We start from the raw sequence: 14,861 nt of genomic DNA, 5'->3' as shown, positions 1-14,861 counted from the left end.
GTTCTTCTTTAAATGTTTCCTAAAATTTGCCTGTGAAGCCATCCAGTCCAAGGCTTTTGTATGTGGGTAGTTTTTCTTATTACTCCTTCAATTTCTAGTTATCAGTCTATTCAGGGTTACTGCTGCTTCTTGATTCAGTTTTGGGAGATTGTATGTTTCTAGAAATTTGTCCATTTCACCCAGGTTGTCAGATTTCTTGGCATATGGTTGTTCATAGTAATTTTTTACCATCCTTTCTATTTCTGTGGTATCATTTGTAATTTCTCTTTCATTTCTGCTTTTATTTACTTGGGTCCTCTGTTTTTTTCTTGATGAATCTGGTTAAAGGCATTTCAATTTTGTTTATCTTTTCAGAGAACAAACTCCTGGATTTATTGATCCTTTTAATTGTTATTTTTTAGTCTCTATGTCATTTAATACTGCTCTGATCTTGATTATTTTCTTCCTTTTACTCACTCTGGGCTTTGTTTGTTCTTCTAGTTCTTATAAATATAGGGTTAAGTTGCTTACTTGAGATTTTTCTGTCGTTTTTAGATAGGCCTGTATTGCTATGAACTTCCCTCTCAGGACTGCCATTGCTATGTCCCATAGGTTTTGGGCTATTGTGCGTTCACTGTCACTTGTTTCCAGAAACTTTGATTTCTTCCTTGATGTCATTGTTAACTCATTCATTTCTTAATAGCATGTCATTCAGTCTCCATGTGTTTGAATGTTTTTGAGTTTTTTCCTTGAGGTTGCTTTCTAATTTCAAGCCATTGTGATCTGAGAGAATGCTTGATATGATTTTGGGTTTCTTGAATTTGTTGTGTCTTGTTCTGTATCCTACTATGTAGCCTATCTTTGAAAATGTTCCATGTACGTTTGAAAAGAATGTATATTTTGCTTCTTGGGGGTGAAAGGTTCTGTATATATCAACTTAGTCCATTTCATCTACAGTGTTATTCAATACCACAATATTTTTGTTGATTCTTTGCTTGGAAAATCTGTCCATTATTGACAATGGGGTGTTAAAATCCCCTACTACGAGTGTGCTGCTGTCGATATCTTTCTTGAGTTCCTCCAAGATTTTCCTTATATGTTTAGGTGCTTCTGTGTTGGGTGCATATATGTTTACAAGGGTTATATCTTCTTGATGGACTGCTCCCTTAAATATTATGTAGTAACCTTCTTTGTCTTTTTTTATGGTCTTTGTTTTGAAGTCTATTTTGTCTAATATAAGTATTGCTATCCCAGATTTTTTTCATGTCTGTTTGCTTGGAATATTTTTTCCATCCCTTCATTTTCAGTCTGTGTAGATCTTTTGTTCTGAGGTGGGTCTCTGATAGACAGCATATATGCAGGTTATGTTTTCGTATTCATTCAGCTACCCTATGTCTTTTGATTGGAGCATTTAATCCATTTACATTTAAGGTTATTATTGATAGGTACTTATTCATCGTGACTTTTCCCTTTGTACCTGTCCCCCCCCCCCTTTTTTTCTTTATCTCCTTAAAGCATACCTTTAGCATCTCTTGCAATGTGGGTTTGGTGGAGATGAATTCTTTTAGCCTTTTTTTTTGTCTGGGAAATTCCTAATTTCGCCTTCCATTTTAACTGAGACCATTGCTAGGTGGAGTAGTCTTGGTTGCAGGCCTTTGCTTTTCATTACTTGGAATACTTAGTGCCATTCCTTGCTAGCTTGTAGTCTTTCTTTTGAGAAATCAGCTTTTTAGAGCACCCTTGTTTGTTACTAGCTGTTTTTCCCTTGCTGCCTTTAAGATTCTCTCTTTGTCTTTGAATTTACCATTTTAATTATGATGTGTCTTGGATTGGGCTTCTTGGGGTTCATCTTGATTGGGACCCTCTATCCTTCCTGTACATGTATGACTTTTTCTTTAATCAAGTTAGGAAGTTTTCTGTCATTACTTTTTTAAAAATTATACTATATTGATTATACTGTTACAGTTATCTTGATATTTTTTCTCCCTTTTCCCCCCACCACCCAGCACCCCAAACTCCCCCAGGCAATCCCCCCAGCATTGTTCATGTTCATGGCTCATTCATATAAGTTCTTTGGCTACTCCATTTTCTATACTGTACTTTACATCCCCATGGCTATTTTCTAACTACTCATTTGTAATTCTTAATCCCCTCACCTCTTCACCCATTCCTCCACAGCCCTCTCCCATTTGGCAACCATCAAGACACTATATATATACATGATTCTGTCTATGTTCTTGTTTGCTTAGTTTGTTTTTTAGATTTAAATTGTTGATAGATTTTAATTTTTTGCCAGTTTGTTTTTCATAGATTTGATCTCCTTTTTCTTAAATAAGTTTCTTTAACATTTTACCATATATAATAGTGGTTTGGTGATGAAGAACTTTAGTTTTTTTTCTTATCTGGGAAGATCTTTATCTGCCCTTTGATACTAAATATTAGCTTTGCTAGATAGAGCAATCTTGGCTAAGGTCACTGCTTTTCATGACTTTGAATATTTCTTACCAATCCTTTCTATCCTGCAAAGTTTGTTTTGAGAAATCAGCTAACAGTCTTTATGAGAACTCCTCTGTAAGTAACTAACTGCTTTTCATTGCTGCTTTTCAGATTCTCTTTTTATCTTTAACCTTTGGCATTTTTATTATGATGTGTCTTGGAGTGGGCCTCTTCGCATCCATCTTGTTTGGGACTCTCTGTGCTTCCTGGACTTGCATGTCTGTTTCCTTCACCAAATTAGGGAAGTTTCTTTTCATTGTTTTTTCAAATAGATTTTCAATTTCTTGTTCTATCTCTTCTCCTTCTGGCATCCCTATCATGCAAATGTTGGAAAGTTGTCCCAGAGGCTTCGTACATATCCTCATTTTTTTTGGATTCTTTTTTCTTGTTCGGATTGGTTGTTTTTTGCTTCCTTATGTTCCATATCATTGATTTGATGCTTAGCTTCATCTACTCTACTGTTGTTTCCCTATAAATTGCTTTGGATTTCAATTAGTGTAGTCTTCATTTTATGCTGCTGATGTCCTCACTTAGTTCTTCAAGCATCCTTATGGAGTGTTTTGAACTCTGCATCAGATAGATTGCTTATCTCCATTTCATTTAGCTCTTTTTTAGAGTTTTGATCTATTCTTTCACTGGGCCATGTTTCTTTGGCTCCTTTTTTGGTAGCCTCCCTGTGTTTGTTCTGTGTATTAGGTAGAGCTGGTATGACTCTGTCTCGGTAGTGTGGCCTAATGTATTAGGTGTCCTGTAGGGTCCAGTGGCACAGCCTCCCCTAACACCCAAACTGGGTACTTGGTGTGTGCCCTTCATGTGGGCTGAGTACACCCTCCCCTTGTAGTTAAGCCTCGGTTGCTGTTGACAGATCAATGGGAAGGATTTACCAAGGCCAGTCAGCTGCAGGGATTGGCTGTGACCACTTACCATCAACCTCCATCTTCCATGGAGAATCAGCTGTGCAGGGGCAGGGTGGTGGTGCTCTGATGTGGTCTGTAGCTGTTCACTGGGTGTGCAGGCCCTGGGGTTTCCTGGGTGGTGCAGACCAAGGTCAGTTGCCACCAATGTTTTGCCTGGGACTACGCTGCCTGAGCTATAAAGCAACTTGAGGTGGCTGTTACTTCTGCTGGGCTTGGAGATTTCAAGGCAAAGCCATGCTATTAATCTAGGCTGGCTGCTCCTAGTGCTGGGCCTGGGACTCACTGAGGCCAGCTGTTGCTTGTTTGAGAGGATTTAGAAAGATATGCAGCATGAGCCAAGACCAGCCATTCATACAGAAAAGCAGCTTGTGTGGGCCCAGAAGTTGTGTGGAGTGGAGTTCATGGGGACCTCCAAGGTAGGTCAAACTATGTTAGCCAGATTCAAGGAGTCTCAGATATGGCACCAGCTTACCAGCTCTGTGTGGATTTAGAAAAGGGACAATGGCTTCTGCTCACCTTGATGCCAGACACTTCAGTTCCTCTTTTTATACCACTGGTACCTTTCAAGCTTCTACCCCAGTGCTGGAGCTCAGCGGGAGTGATTATGAATAAATGAGTCCATGTGTGGGTTCTTTAAGAGGAACTGCTTGGGGCTTCAGAAGTTTCTTCCACTGACTCAATCCCCATTGGTTTTTGCAGCCAGAAGTTGTGGGGACTTATCATCCTGGCACTGGAATTCTGGGCTGGGCATCCTGGTGTGGGGTGGGACTCCTCGCTCCTGAGATATCCCTCCTGATTTTTTATCCACCACAGGTGGGCGAGAGACCAGCCCGTTCCCTGTGTCCCTCTTAACAGTATGGATGGATTGGTTTTTTTAATTCTGTAGTTGTCAGACTATACAATTAAACTTGTTTTCTGATGGTTCTGAGTGATGGTTGTTCTATATTTTAGTTGTATTTTTGATGTGGTTGTGCAAAGAGGTGAGCCATGTCTGCATACACAGCCATCTTGACCGGAAGTCCCTGTCATTACTTTTTCAAATAGGTTTTTTATCTCTTGCTCTTCTTCTTCTGGTATCCCTATGATACAAATATTATTACATTTCATGTTTTCCTGCAGCTCCCTTAAACCCTCTTTGTTCTTTTTGAGTCTTTTTTCGTTTTGTAGCTCTGTCTTGGTCAGGACTGGCCACAGCCTGCCAGAGCCTCCAACAGTTTTAGATAAAGTTTCTCTCTGGATTTCTCCCAGACAGCACTGGGAAGAGTACCACAGTAATACTATAATACGGGACGGTAGCAGGGTGCCCTCACCGCTCCCTCCAGTGATTCTCAGCCTCAGGCGGGCCTGCTTCCGCCATGCTGTTACTGCATCCAGCACCTCCTCAGTCAGATTCTGTCCCATCTGCAGTTCTTGTGGTGCTCAGGGTCAGGGAGGCAACAGCCCCTTCCACGGTAAGTACTGCAGTCCCCAGATCTGACTTCTGGAGCCGGCGGGGTGCATTGCCCTGCCTGGGGCAGAGGGTACAGAGACACGTCTGGGCACCAAGGTGCAGGCACTTTGGAGGCTTCTTTCTGAGGAAGATAATTTAAATTCCTCAGAATGGCTCCTGCCCCAAATCTGGACAACGAGGAAGTGCTGGGTTGGTCAGCAGCAGCAGCAGCAGCTTCTCTGCTAGGAGAGCCCGGGCGCCTGCTCCCAAGTGTCCTGCAGCTCATCCTATACATTTAAATAGTGGGGATTTTTTGTGAAGCAATAGATGAGGGTGTCTGCAGTTCTATATTTGCACCAGGAAGGATGAGATTAGGGCCTTTTTCTGTGTGTTCTAGAGGACTTCTGGGAGGAGAGTGTTTAGACCCTTCATGAACGATGTGAAGAAGGAACCTTAGTAGGCTGAGACTAGAAGGGGCATTCTAGGTATGAGACAGAAATAGAATGAATGGCCTTTTGGGGATGAGGGTGGAGGAGGGCCCTGGACCTTAACACAAATACTGGTGACAAGTCTGTCAGTGAGCATGAATTTTTCTATTTATATAAACAATTAAATATTCCCTAAACAAATGACAGCCTAGTCCTCAAGGCCTTAAAAATATGCTTTGTAAATCAAGTGAGGGCATTGAGCTTGAAGTCTCCATTCCGTCGTACTATTTCCTCCCCTTCCCTCTCTTCTGTTCTCAAAGTATTGTGCAAAACCAAGCAAGGCTGTAACCTTTCCGTTGATTGAGAAGTGTGGCACCAGCTGCTCTCAGCATGACACTGTGGTGGAATGGAAGAAATGCATGAAAAAGGATTTCAACAGGAACAACTTGTCTTGGAGTTGGCAAATCTCTTACTGGCACAGGACACATTATCTTCTGTGTCACTTCAGTTGGATCCTGGCTAATTTCCTCAGGAAGGAAAAATTGTTCCACAAAGGAAAGATGAATTTATAGAAACATTCCCTTTCTAGAGGCCTTAAGGAGAATCAGCGGAGCTGTGTTGAAAGAATGGACAAAGATTAAAGACTGAATCCTCAGGGGCAATTTTTCATATTTAGGTGAAAATGGTTGCTTTTCTCTCAGTTCTTGCATTTAGATGAAGTAGGACTGCTTTGCTTGAAAAAAAGTTAAAACAACATAAAAATCTTTATCATAATTTTGAAATAAAAAAATTTACACCTGTTTAAATGAAGTACCGCATATTTAGAATCATTGAGAGCAATGATTTTTCTATACTTTAATCATCAAAGAGTGTTTCCATAACCTTCCTATAGTTCCCTGAAATGTTTTGAAAACTTAATAAACAATTGAAATCATTTGAGCAATGGTCTGTTTTTTGTTCCTCAAAGACATGTCTGTGGAGCTGAGTGATAGTATTAGCAGCAATACATAGTATCCCATACAATTATGGTATGATTCCAGGCAAATCTGCAAAAACAAAACCTTGCCATTTTTTATTTAAACTGTGAGGTCTCATCCTACTGAAATGTATTTCTGGAAAGATTTTTTTAAATAGCTCAATGACATATTTAAGACTTTAAAGATCACTAATTCCAGGAACCCCAAGCTAGGAACCACAGTTTTAGAAATCTTTGTGTGAGAATGTATTACAAAGGGAGGAACCAGATAAGGACAACATAAGCAGCAGATTGACCCTGAGGGATCTCGATTCCGTTCAATAAACAGCAAGTGTTTGCCGAGTTTATTCCATACACAAAAGCACAATGCTAGACAAGATTCAGCCTCTTGGAGGCTACACAAAGGTGATGGAACTTGAGGGACTATTTAATTAAAGTAGGAAGACTTGATAAGTTTCTCTGTGATCTGTGATGTTGACAATCTAATGAACAGGTTAAAATCCCAACTAAAGCAGGGGAATGGGTGAGTAGCCTCCTAAGGTTTCCTGCAGGACTAAGAGGTGTTTGTGATGTCCTACTTGGTATGCAAAGTTTGAATTATTGTGATATATTCCACATCCCTCTTGCTGTTTTTCTTCCCCTGTTTTCCCGTAGGAATTTTAATATATCAGGGTTCCTAGTAGGTCCATATCTAAGACTTGGCTGAACTTTAGTTGTATATAGTCAATCCTCATTAATCGTGCACTCTATATTTGCAAACTCCCCTGATTGCTAAAACTTAAAATCCAAATTTGGGCGCTGTTGTAACTGGCCCACAGAATGAATTGGAGGACCTTTGGACTTTCAGCATCATCTGTGAACATGCGCAGAGCAGTGAAAAATTCAGTGGCCCAACACACACTTTGCCAGCTGACAGGAGCAAGGTGCCCTTCTTCAGCTCTCAGCATAAACAGGTGTCCTTTTCACAGTCCATTTACTGCCATGGCTTTTTTATTTTTGTGCTTTTTGTTGGTGATTTTGTTATTTTAAATGGTCTCCAAGTTGTAATGCTGAACTGCTGTCTAGTATCCTAAGTGCAAGAAGGCTGTGATGTGCCTCATGGAGAAGATATGTATGTTAGATGAGCTTTGTCCAGGCCTGACTCATACTGCTGTTGGTCATGAGTTCTATGGTGATGAATCAACAACCTGTTAAATAAGGTGTCTTTAAAACAGAAACATGTATTTTTTTAAAAAAAGGGTTATGCATTGATTTGGCTGGTGAAATGTGCTGAGAGAGACTTGCAGGAACCTAGCCCTGTGTTTCTCCTAAGAGTAATAGTTTGGTATTTGCTAATTCTGCGTTCACAGCACAAGAATCAGCTGTATCTGTGTCTTGTCTCACAGGCAAGAGAGTGTAGAGAGGTAACTGGACATCTCTGGCACATAAAGAATGAAACCTGGAACACATTAGCAGAGAGGCAAACAACTGCTTCCCGGAGATAGTTAGGAATTAAGCAGGAACTGTGCTGCCACAGGTTAAGTATGGCATCTACAGGAGAAAGTATTGGCGGATCTCTCCCGCTTTCCATCCTCTCCTTTTTCTTTCTTTATAATGAATTCTAGCTTCTTGTTATCAACAAATCTGTACTCAAAACTCTGCTCAGAGTGCTAGTGTAGCATCAGAGGGGAGCACAGGCCCTAAACCTGATTCCAGTGCAGCCTCCCTAATTTTCTCTCTGGTTTGTCACACTGGGCATATTACCTAACTCTCCTAAGCATGTTTCCTCAACTTTAAGCTAGGAAAAATTAGTAATAGTATCTGCCTCACTGAGTAGTTGGATTTAAATAAGAAAGTTCACACTACCTGGCACATAGTCATTCTATAAATACTTGCCACTATTATCCTTCCTTCCCTCATTGCTTCCTGTCTCTCCTTCCTTCCTCCTTCCTGTCTGACCTTTTTCCATCTTTCCTTCCTTTCACTACATAGTGAGGATAATACTGAGCCACTTAATATGCCATGTCCTCAAGCAGTTTTCAGCCTGCCTGAGTTGGGAAAAGAACATATTGTATATAGAGCTCACAGTACCAGCCAGCATATAGTAAGGGTGTACAGTCAGTGCAGAATAAGGTCGAAGTCAAAATAGAGATATAAGCAGTGCAGTGGGCCAAAAAGTATGGGAACCCCCTCAAGCAGACTGCTTAGCCCTGCTTTTCTCTGGCATTATGTGGGTATCCTCTGGGAGCCCTGGTCACTCTCAATAGGTCAAGCACAAATCCTCCTGGCAGACAGACTATGTCACCTGTGTCAATGGCATCAACAACTTCAGGTACAAAGGACAGGGTAGGTTAGAATGTCAGGAGGAAGTCACAAGGTAGGTGACTAACCTTGTTTTGAGTGGAGCAGGAAGGACTATCATTTTTCTCAGGCAAATCAGATTTTAGATATGACAATAGTAAAAAGTAGTTACAAAACTTAAAGTCTCCTACCCAACATGGCAGCTATATAGAATTTACCCCTATATTGCTTCATTTCTTGTGACTACCTTATCCTTATAATCATCTTGGCATCTTGTGTAGTGTATCACATTGATGCATTTACTCTTCTATCTACATTTTCTTTTATTGTGAAATACTTAAAACATACACAAAAGTTAGGAGGATTATATAACATACTTATGTATCTATTCATACCTATATTTGTTAAATTTTAACATTTTGCTACATTTGCTTCAAGTCTTTCCTTTTTTAAGATATAAAACATTGAAGGTACAATTGAACCCATATCTCTTTGCCCCTCCCCAATTCTCTTCTCCCTCCTTGTATCTGTTATTTCTGAGTAATGGACCACTTTAAAGCTGGCTGAAAACTAAGCATTTATTATTTTTCATGACTCTATGGGTCACCTCAACTATTCTAGTCTTACCTGAGCTCGTTTCTTAGTCTTCAGACTGACATCAGTAGATCAAATAGGCAACTCTGATAATCTTGGCTAGTCTCTCTTAATGGTTGGAATAGGATGACCTCAGCTGGGACACCTGAACTTTCCTTCACTGGGTATCATCTTCCAGGAAGGTAGCCCAGAGTTGTTCACATGGTGGCAGCAGGGTTGGAAAAGTGAGAGTGGAATCATGCAGTGACTCTTGAAGCCTGGACTCAGAAATGATACACTCAGTTCCACCACATTCTATTAGTTAAAGCCAGTCACAAAGCTATCCTATATTCAAGAAGTGTACCACTAGACTCCACATTTTGATGAGAAGTACTACAAATATCACATTGCAAAAAGCATGAACACAGTATGAGGAGAAAAAATGGGAAAATTTTTGTGATCATTATATCATACACTATCCCATCAACAGTAAATATCACCTTAATTTTGTTGTTCTTCATTTTTAATGTCTTATTTATAGTTTCAATGCTTATCTATATAGTGTATATCCATATCTATATAGTATCACCATAAAATATGTCATACTGAAAGGTGCCAAAGTGTCATATTGAAATCATTATTTTCTACATGTCATTCGACAACTTGCTTTTTAAAAATTCAATATCATGCTTTTAAGATTTAACCATGTTGATATAGATAGAGCTAATTCAGTAATTTTAACTGTTGTATATTATTTTTGAATACTCTGGATTATATGCTTGTAGCCCACTTTATTCAGTCATGAACAATGAAGTTACTTTCATTTTTGTGGCATTTTATACTGTGCTACAACAATATGCTATGCATATGTGTTAGGGTTTCTCTCTAGGATATATATCTATGAATGGAATTTGATAGATCCAAATTTAACTGCAAAGTGATTGTATCAAATTCCCCTTCTACTGGCAGTATATGAACACAGATTTTTCTCCATATCCTCACTAGGATAGACCTTTCAGAAGTCTTGATTTTTACCATTCTGATAAGTAAGTAAGAAAGAGTATTTCACTGCTGTTTGGTTTCACATTTCTGTTGTTACTTGTGATGTTGAGAGGCACAGAATATATTTGCTAGCCATTTTGATTTCCCTTTTCATGAATTGCCTGAATTCTTCATTCATTTTTTCAGTTGAGTCATTTGTCTTTCTTTATATTGATTTGTAGACATCCTTTCTATGTTCTGAACATTAAACCTTTATGTTACTCTTACACATCTCTTTTCCCAATTTATTGCTTTTCTTTTACTTTTTGGTTTGGTTTTTTTTAGCAGAGGTACTAAATTTTAATGTAGTATAATTTATCACTCTGAGATCTGAGAACGTAAGCAAAAATAAATCTACATTAAGCCCTGGCTGAGTAACTCTGTTGGTTAGAGCATCATCCCTGTATGCCAAGGTTTCAGGTTTGATTCCCCATTCAGGGCACATACAAGAATCAATCAGTGAATGCATAAATAAGTGGTACAATAAATCAGTGTTTTTCTCCTCTCTCTCTCTCTCTCTCTCTCTCTCTCTCTCAAATAAATAAATAAATAATAAATCTACATTAAGACCCATTATGGTAAAACTGCAAAACAAAGATTAAGATCTTAAAAATTTTTTTAAAATTTATTTTAGTCCAGAAAAGAGAGATTTGAATGACAATTTTTAAAGACATCAGAATTCTCAACAGTAACAACATATGTCAAAAAATTATCAAAGTGCTAAGAGAAAATAACTGCCAACTTAAATTGTACACCCAACTAAAGTATTATTTGAGCCACACACACACACACACACACACAGTTAAGTTAAAGGAGTTCTAAACTAACAGTTCACTGATCATCTGAAAGATTTTCTTTACTTCAAGGACACCTAACCTCAAGGGAAGGGAGACTGCCTCAAATGCAAGAGAACATGTGGTTTATTCATGTAAAATAGCAAATGGCAAAAAGAAAGTTGATGAGGTTATCAACAAAAATATTTATTTATGGATTTTCTGAACTACCTGAAGAATTTAGCTATAGAGTACAGATAGCAGACAGTCTCCATGTAGTGTCTATTAGTATCCTTCTGCTGGCACATCCATGTTAGTTAAATCAAGATTGTATCATTTCCCTCATCAGAATTTCTCATCCTCTAAACCTTTATTTCATATGTTCTAACTATGCTACATTCTAAATTAATGTCTTTCACCTTTCCTCAGTTTACTGTTTTTCTTAACTTGTGTCTAATTTGCTATTTAATTATTATAATTTCATTTAACTTCAGTGTCAAGGACCATAATATCTTTCTTTTAATCTAAAAATTCTATTACAGAAATTCTACATTATTTTCACTTCTAGAAATTCTTTTTAAATCTGCCTGGTCTTTTTCCAGAGTGTCTTGTTTTTTTTCTTATGTTTTATATTCATTTGACTTTAATAATTAAAAATATATTTATTATGTATCTCTATTAGACCATTATGTTACCTTTTTATTTATTTATTTATTTATTTATTTGGTGGTAACATTTTCATTCTACTCTCAGCAAATTTAAATTACATCAACTATAGTCACCATGTTCTATATTACACCCTCAGACCTTATTCATTTTATAGCTGAAAGTTTGTATCCTTTTAACAACCTTTTCCTATTTCTCCCAACACCCAACCGCTGGCAACCACTTTTCTACCCTCTGTTTCTTTTTTAATTGTTCAATTACAGATGTCCCAATTTTTTCCCTATTGCTCTCCCCTGCTCTGCTCCCACTTCCACAGTCAATCCCCACCCTGTTGTCCGTGGGCCATTTATAGATGTTCCATGACTAGACCCTTGCCCTTCTTCCCCTTATTATCCCCCTCCTCCCTCCCCTCTGGTAGCTGTTGGTTTGTTACTTATTTCCATGTCTCTGGGTCTATGTGGCTTGTTTGTTTTGTTCGTTAGGTCCCACTTGTAGGTGAGATCATATGGTACTTGTCTTCCACCGCCTGTCTTAGTTCATTTAGCATAACATTCTTCAGAGTTTTACTTTTTTTAATTTTTTTATTTTTTAATTATAGTTGTCCCATTTTTCCCCCATTGCTCGCCCCCCCACCCAGCCCACCCCTTCTCCCACAATCATATCCCTCCCCGTTGTCCATGTCCATGAGTCATTTATACACGTTCCTTGACTAAACCCTTCCTTACTTATCCCCCTTCTCACACTCCCCCCTCCCCCCTATTGACTGCTATTCTGCTCCTTGTCCTATTTAGTTCATTTGTTTATGTTGTTCTTTAGTTTCCTGTATTAGGTGATATCATATGGTATTTTGCTTTCTGTGCCTGGCTTATTTCACTAAGCATAATTCTCTCTAGTTCCATCCATGTTGTCGCAAATGGCAGGAGTTCCTTCTTTCTCTCTGCTGCATAGTATTCCATTGTGTAGATGTACCACTGTTTTTGAATCCACTCATCTACAGATGGGCACTTAGGCTGTTTCCAGCACTTGGCTATTGTAAACAGGGCTGCTATGAACATAGGGGTGCACAAGTTCTTTTGAATTAGGGTTTTAGGATTTTTGGGGTATAATCCTAGCAGTGGAATTGCTGGTTCAAAAGGCAGTTCCATTTTTAGCTTTTTGAGGTAACTCCACACTGTTTTCCATAGTGGCTGCACCAGTCTGCATTCCCACCAACAGTGCACTAAGATTCCCATTTCTCGACATCCTCGCCAGCACTTGTTGTTTGTTGATTTGTTGATGATGGCCATTCTGACAGGTGTAAAGTGGCATCTCATTGTGGTTTTTACTTGCATCTCTCTGATGGCTAGTGATGCTGAGCATTTTTTCATGTGTCTATGGACCTTCTGTATGTCCTATTCGGAGAAGTGTTTGTTCAGTTCCTTTGCCCATTTTTTAATTGGGTTGTCTGTTTTCTTGATGTTGAGTCGTATAAGCTCTATATATTCAGAGTTTTACTTTTTAAAAAAGATTTCACATATAAGTGATAGCATGCAGTATTTTTGTTTCTCTGGCTTATTTTACTTAGCATAATGCCTTCAAGATCCATCCATATTGTCACAAATAGGATTTCCTTCTTTCTCATGGCTGGAATATATTTCATTGTGTGTACATATATACATTATATGTACATGAGATTGCAGATATCCCTTCAATATTCTGTTTTCATTTCCTTTGTATATATACCCAGGAGTGGGATTTCTGCATTATATGTTAGTGCTATTTTTAATTTTTTGAGAAATCTCCATATTGTTTTCTATAGTAGCTGCACTAATTTACATTCCCACTAACAGTGCACAGGCTCTCCTTTTTCCACATTCCATTATTATCTCTTTTTTTTTTTGATGACAGTCATTTTAAGAGGTCTGAGCTCTTATTGTGGTTTTGATTTGCATTTTCCTAACGATTAATGATATTAAGATCCTTTTCATGTACTTGTTGGTCAGCTGTGTGTCTTCTTTGGAAAGTGTCTGTTGAGGTCCCGCTACTCATTTTTTTAATCAGACCGTTTTGTTCTTGTTCTTGTTGTTATTGAGTTGTATGAGTTCTTTAGGTATTTTAGATATTAATCCTTTATCAGATATATGATTAACAAGTATTTTCTCCCATTTGATAGGTAGCCTTTTCGTTTTGTCAATGGCTTCTTTTGCTCTAAATAAGCTTTTTAGATTGATTTAGTCCCACTTGTTTATTTTGTTGTTGTTGTTAACCTTGCTTCTCATGTCAAATCTAGGAGCTTGTTGCCAAGACCAATGTCAAGGAGCTTATATCCTGTGCTTTCTTGTTGGGGAGTTACACTCAAGTCTTTAATCTGTTTTGAGTTGATTTTTGTGACTGGTGTAAGACAAGAGTCCAGTTTCATTCTTTTGCATGTAGTGGTCCCAACACCATTTATTGAAAGGACTGTTCTTTCCCATATTTTATACTCTTGGCACTTTGGTCATAAATTAATTGACCATTTATGCATTGCCCTATTCTGGGCTCTCTATTCTGTTCCATTGGCCTGTGTTTGTTTTTATGCTAGTACCGTCATGTTTTGATTACTGTTGCTTTGAAATACAGTTTGAAATTAGGAGGTGTGGTGCCTCCAGCTTTGTTCTTTCTCAAGATTGCTTTAGCTATTTTTTCTATTTCTGTGAAACAGTGCTATTGGAATTTTGATTGGGATTGCACTAAATCTATAGATTACTTTCAGCAGTAAAAACATTTTAACAATATTAATTCTTCCAGTCTATGAGCATGGAATATCTTTCCATTTATTTGTTTTTTCTTCAATTTCTTTCATCAGTGTCTTATAATTTTCAGTGTAGAGATCTTTTACCTCCTTGGTTAAATTTATTCTTGGGTATTTTAATTTTTTTGATGGAAATGTAAAAAAATTGTTTTCTTAATTTCTCTTTCTGATAGTTAATGTTGTATAGAGATGGAACTGTGTATAGAGATGCAATTAATTTTATCTATCTAGTTATTTTTAAATCATCACTATGATATGTCCATTGATTTCAGAGAGAGAGAGGGAGAAAGAGAGAGAGAGAGAAACATTAATGTGAGAGAGAAATGTTGATCAGCTGCCTCATGTGTGTGCCTTGAGGAGGGATTGAACCCATGGCCTAGGTATGTGCCCTGATTGGGAATCAAACCCACAATCTTTTGGCGTACAGGATGACACCCAAACCAACTTAAGGCAACTGGCCAGAGCCTGCGATTGATTTTTATATATTGATTTTATAATCCTGTAACTTTACTGAATTAGTTCTAACAGTTTTT

This window comes from Furipterus horrens, unplaced genomic scaffold (assembly GCF_987537825.1).
Source record: "Furipterus horrens unplaced genomic scaffold, mFurHor1.1.pri manual_scaffold_4, whole genome shotgun sequence".
Lineage (NCBI taxonomy): Eukaryota > Metazoa > Chordata > Mammalia > Chiroptera > Furipteridae > Furipterus > Furipterus horrens.
This window is presented reverse-complemented; position numbering follows the sequence as displayed.